Raw genomic sequence first — 6595 nt, forward strand, 5'->3', positions numbered from 1 at the left:
GCAAGTGTCCCTCAGCTCTTGGCAGGTTCCAGAAGGACAAAACCCCTCCTGCGTTGCAGCCAGCTCCAACCCTCCCTGCTCACGGAGCTTTGCGTGGGAAAGTGCTGGCTGGCACCAGAACAGATCTCTTCAGCAGAGCAAACTTCACCTGGACCGTTATGAGCCCGGGACATCCATAGCAAAGCTGATGCCAGCCCAGCTGTCCCAAGAACCCAGCAGCATGGTGTCAATATAAATTAATTTCTCCAGCTATACTGTGTGCAGGTGTGGCAAAGCTCTCTCCCTGGTGACTTTCTTTCTTAGATATCCTCTGATCTCTCAGCATCACTTTTTGTTCACGATGAGTCATTTGGGAGGTATTTTAGTTCCTTGGCATTTGCGTTTTCTGTAACTGGTTCCTTTATATGTTCGGATATTTTTCTGCTCAGCAAGCATGTCCAATCATATTCACTTTGCAATGAGTAAAGACACAGTTTACAAAATATCTACACAGTAGCTGCTATTAGAAGGCATGTTGCATGCCAAGGATTCAGCCCTGTTTAAATGCAAAGACAGCCATCTAAAACAGCTCAGCCTCCCCATGCAGTTAGTTGAAGAGCTTATTTGGTGAAGTAGAGAGCTCTGCACTGCAGTTTCTATTTTTTATGTAAAGCTACAGGGTGCAGGGGATTTGCCTCGTGTTCCAATCCCTTTCCATTTGTGTCGTACGGTTACACCAGGTTGGCAGCAATGCTGAGTTTGATTGCGCATACGTTGCCTCCCGTATTGAAGCAAGAAATTTTTCTCAACCCAAATATTAATATCATTAGCAAACTGGAATCCTGGAGCAAAAGTTCCACTTTGGTGAGCGTTAGTCGATACTAACATAGATGTGTGCTTTCCAAGCAGTGGCTCAGCTGGTGACTTGAGGACATTTCAAAGTGCCGACAGCCACTACTTGAACTGCCTTTTGCAGGAGAACAGGGGAGTTAGAAACCCAACCACATTCCTGAATTATCCATCCACTCAGAGAAACGTACACAGCTTCAGAGAGAGTTTCCAAGGCAGAAGGAGCCACTTGAGCAGAGAAGGAAAACAGTTTTCTCTAGATGAGTGGATGGCACTCCCAGCTGGTACTTCCAATATTTATTGGTCTTCATATTTTTCCAGAAGTTTGTGGTGCAGAATTTGCTTCAGTTGCTTTCTGGAGTAACTCTGGATTTACACTGGTGTTACAAAGAGATGGATCTGGCCTATAGGTCGGTGACAGGAGACTTGATTTCAGATCTTCCTAGCTCCAAAACAGCACTTAAAATTGGATTTCAGTTCCAACAACAGAAGCATAGATTCAATCAATTAATAAAAACAGAGAAATTTTTATATTTGCCCTGGTTTCTCTGAAAATAGTTTGACAGTAAGTGTTTTATTTGTCCAAAACAGAAATCATCTGAAGCTCCTGGATTTTCTGGGTTTGCTTTGGTGTTCTTAAAGATGATCTATCATGAGTGGGTTTTTTTTCTTTTTTCTCTTTTCTCCTCTGTCCTTGGATATTTTATTTCCATTCCTTGATGAATCCTAGAAATACAGAGGAGAGACTACAGAAATGCAAATAATTGGAGAAGTGTCAGGATTGGTAAAATATAGTTAAGAGAAGCCAGATACTTTGTGTGTCCCTGGGAATATTATTTGCATTTTGTTCTTTGCAGGAAGGGCAATCTTTTTTCTGTGACACTCCTGTATAAACCTAACGTAGGAGAATAATTTTCTCCATTTCTTAACCATTTTTCCAACCAATTTAATCTTTGTTCTTCAGCTAGCCAAGTGAAATTTCTTCCTAAACAATATTGATGCCTGTAAAAGTATTGGTTTCATTACTTTTTATAATGGAATTACGTACTGCCTTTTGTGCATTTAAAGTCAAGCTACAAATTAAGCAGAAAGAATATTTGACATTCACACAGGTGTTTTGATTCTGCTAAAGCTTTCATATCTTTAAAATGCATTTATGTATTCATTGGTCCTAACACTTCACTGCAATTTGGGGAAAAATATGATCATAAATCTCTGGTACAGGCTTGTACTTTTGCAGAATGACTCTCATTATTTTCAAGAAGTAATTCCATACTTTGGCTATAGTTCGTCTTCATTTGATTCTCTCTAAATGGCTTTATGTCTGCCCTGCAGATACCACAGGAGTGACCATTCGTTCAAAGACAGAGAGATTAAGTAGTCCTCTTATTATTTCAAGAGCTTAAATCTTTTTCAGATAAATTTATTTTGGCCTTGATCTTCCTTGTTTACAGCCCCAAACATCAATATTTTGCCCATGGTTCTGAAAGATTTCAGCAAGCATTGGCCCAAATCTCCTGTTTCTGAAGATGAGACGTGTGAGCGTTGCCTTTCACCCAGCACTTCTCAGCAACCTTTGCTTTTTGCAAAGTAACACCCTCTGTGTGTCCTACGAGAAGATGAATACCATCTCTTCACTAGAAGAAATGCCCTAAAATGGATCAATATATTCATGTAGGAAACATTTATAATCCATCATACTTACAGAGCCTTTTTACCTTGCAGACTTACTTACTTGATGGTATTAGATCATTAAAAACAACAGGTTTTTCATTACTGCAGCATATAAACTTATTATATACAGGAGTCGCATGTCTGGTGGTCCTACCTAATGTACCATAGGAGTTCATTCATCAGGGAATTTAGATTATTCATCTGGGATGACTAAATTGAAGACCCTTCAAACTATTGACGTAACCATGCCTCTGATAGCAGGATTGTGTAAAGTAGACTGAGTCTGATCTGAAACCAGTGAAGAACAGCAATAATTACAGAGAAATCAATTAAATGTCACCAGGGTTTTGGCAGCAGAGTGTGATAGCCAACCAAATTTTGTCTTAATAGCACTGGAAATAATTATATCATGCTCTGTACTGGACTACAATCTATGCAAGTTAACCTCATCTACAATTACAGCTGATAGTTTACTGTAGCCTCCCATCCCAATAATATAATATTATTTACTCAAAACTAAATAAAATGAAACAATTAATTTTCATAATAAATGAGGATCCAGGATACCAAGAATGCCAGAATATTTCAAACCATAATGTCCAAGAAAAAATAAAGCTCTTAATTTTCTGTGAAAAGGACACAAACTGTTGAATGCGACTAACTACAATTTATTAATATTCTTAATATTTTCAAATAGTTTTCTAATACTGAGGGCTACTTTGGTCTGCCTTTATTTGTGTTTAGAAGAAAAAGATAACTTTCATTCCTTATGCCTTTGTACAAATTTCAGCTCTGGCAGCAAAGGTATTATATGTTATAAAATAACCCTACTTTCTGCGAAAATAACATTGATGTGCCAATTCTGTTACATTCAGAATTTACTCCATTAGTCCATTTCATTTTAATCCCTCTATTTAAGACTGTGCTGTTTTATTTCTAAATACTTTGGGGAAGTTAATTTGTTGCAAAAAGTTTAGGTGACATACTTAAATAGAAAATCCTTTCTGTTGCACTAGGAAAGCTGGGGGGAAAAAAGGCCCTCCAGCCTTGACAAATATAGCAAACAGGATTTCGTATTTTGGCAGGGGATTAGAAAGATTACACTAGAGTCATCTAGCCAGTGAAGGAGCATCCTTTATACCCATAAAGTGACCAAAAAAAGTAGCTTATACACCCCTGCATTTGAGAGAAAAGAGGTCCCTCTAGAGCCACCCCATAGCTGTAGGTTTTGAAACTTTAATCTTAGAATTACCCATTGGTTGGTGGTGGTTTTGTTGGTGGTGGTTTGTTTTTTTTTTTCCCCCCCTCTCTCAGCTTTTGTGATGAGCCACAGAGCTCTGGGAGGAATTCAAGCACCATAATTTGCAAAAACTGGGCGGGGGGTGTCTTTAATAATAGAAATAAGGGGAAGCGGGCTGCTTCTTCCAGCATTTTGCAATATCATAAACTACTCAAAACTTTCATCCATGCACAAGCCACTGTGGTGTGTGTCCTTGGTTTTAAGGAAGCTATTGTGCTGTTCCTCAACTTTTTCATTCAAAACATCTTCGGTAATATTGTGTTCTCCAGCAACAGATAAAGGTCTGACTGTGACTTATTGTTGACTTGCTCTTCCCCAGCTGAGCAAGGCAATGGGCAGCTCAGAGAGGTGTATTATGGAAAGCTGAAAGTAGATGTGAAGCAGCATCACCCATGCACCCTTCTTTATAACACAAACTGTTTCACTCACATGGAGTCTTGCCCAGGTTTTTTTACCCAGATACTGATGTCTCATAGAGAAGTCATGGTGGCAAATCTTAGTGAAAGTATTAAGTGAAATCATCCGGATCAGGTTTGTGACTCGCTAGTGGGATTCAAAGAGATTTTGCAAAGGAGGAGAGGAAAAACCCTGCAATAAAAATTATCCTTTAGTAACTGTGCCATTGCAAGATTATTGAAATGTAATGTAATAATGTTAATTAATATAAATAAGCATTGATTAAAATGTGAAAATCTCTACTTGACATGCAATTAACACAAATTACACAAGCAATTATATGGGGAGTCAAATTATTTAGCAATTTTAAAGCTATTTACCCACATGCTAGACTTCTCTCTGAATAATTAAGCCAAATTATTGTAGACTGTTTCATTTATATTAACTTAATATTTGCTTGCTAATCCAGTAACAAGTACAGTTGAGGTACCTTTAGCCCTAAATGAATGAAGGTTAACGCTAAGGTGACGTTCTCCGTACCTCTAGATTTTGGAGCCTTGGTGCAGCCTGTGTGTAGCTGTGGCGGAGTCACATCGGCAGAGAATTCTGGAATAAGACTTCATTTACCCTGTGAGTTATTGGTTCTTTGCTTTTATTATGACATTTTTACTGCTTTTTCTGTCTCTTCTGTTATTCTTTCTTGCTCAGGGATTGATCTTTGCTCAGGTCTTCGGTCCCGGTTTGCACATCACGTAACGTTGTGTGCTGAGAGCAGAGCGCTGAAGTCAATAGGATGCTCGTACATCTGGGGCCTCACCTCCAGCTGAAGCGCCATAAATCAAAGTCACGGCATGTGAAATTAAGTGTGAGCAGATACCTTTGCCAGCCCTAGACTGTAGCATCTGTACTTTCACAGACTTTCACTCTGCCTGTATGCAGTGTGTACGTGATGGGACATCAGCCCTTAAGGGAACCAGGACCTTGTGGGTTTGGAGGCAGTTTAATCAGCTCTGTGCAAGACAAGCCCCACAGTGGCACAGGCTGTGGTGCGGAAAGCCCTGGGTCTGACTCTGGCTCCATCTTGAACACTGAACAGACATTTCAATATTGCAGATTCCAAGCTAATGACCCTTGGCAAGCTTTATCTCCCCAAACCTCTGTGCTTGGGCAAGAGCTGCATTGCGTTCCAGTACCTGCCAGGGACTCTAGGAATATCTTGTCTTTAATATAAAAGGTAGCAAAGGAAAAAGCACACAAAGCAGAGCTGGTTGATTATAGACTTTTTTTTTCTTTGCACTCTGTGAAGCTCTTTTGTTATTCAGTGGTTTGCACTGCACTTCTAACAGATGTAAAGCTGCAGGCAGACATAATTAAAGGGATTATCTCATATCACAAAAGGTTCAATTTCCCACTGAAATTTTGAGTCAGTTTAGCTGTATGCTTTTTAAAAAACATTTTTAACGTGAATCATTGAAGGAACATCCGTCCCTGTCTCCTTTTAATGGGTGAGACAAACTTCTCTTAGAGATGGGGAAAATATTCTTAGGATCTTGCTTCAGAGTCAGGGGGTTTCAAGCTGCTGTGTGGATCTCATCTTCTGTTCTGTGGATTTGGGAAGGCTTTGGGTATTCTCAAAGGTTTCACAAAAGACGATCAGGAAAAGTATACATGAATTCTACATAGCACTCTATGCCTGAGATGTTTCTAAACAGGTCCCTGCCTCCATGGGAAAGTATCTGAAGTCCTGCAGTTTCCTAGGTGGCTGAAAATCGCCAGGGTTAGGTGATCTTTTCCAGTCTAGCCTTTCCATGACTCCAGAATTCAGTGTATATTTGTTTTCAGTGGAAGCTACTTCTGCCACATTTGTCTGGAGACTTTTCTTTCAGAGGTGCCATTAGCGCGGGTTGCTCTGATCTTTTGAATCACCTATAAAATGTACCAGCTTCCTCATCCTAAATGTGGAATAGTTTTGCTGTAGAGGAAAACTTTGTCATATTTTAATTATGATGAAAGTGTAAAGTCTGTTTCCGTTTCTTGGGAGTTGATCTATAAAATTCCCATGTCCAAACACTGCGCATTTATCCATCAAAGCTTTCCATTATAAATTTGCGATCAGGTCACGAACTTCTTTGTCTCCCTGCTGAATACAATGCACTATCATTACACAGAACGGTCATGGGAATATTTTGCTAAACAAATCTTCCTGCTGATTCCACTGCCTTCATCCTCCTCCCCTTGAGTTACACTGTGAAATCTGAGAGTGCGACAGAGCCTGCGTGAAGAACTGCACGTCGGTCATCCAGCATCAGCTTCACCATCCTTGAATAACACTTAGCTGGTATGAAACACTTCTGAGCCGCAACCTTTTGTGTATTTCTCCAAGATAAGCTTCCCTGC

This window comes from Caloenas nicobarica, chromosome 13, assembly GCF_036013445.1.
Source record: "Caloenas nicobarica isolate bCalNic1 chromosome 13, bCalNic1.hap1, whole genome shotgun sequence".
NCBI lineage: Eukaryota > Metazoa > Chordata > Aves > Columbiformes > Columbidae > Caloenas > Caloenas nicobarica.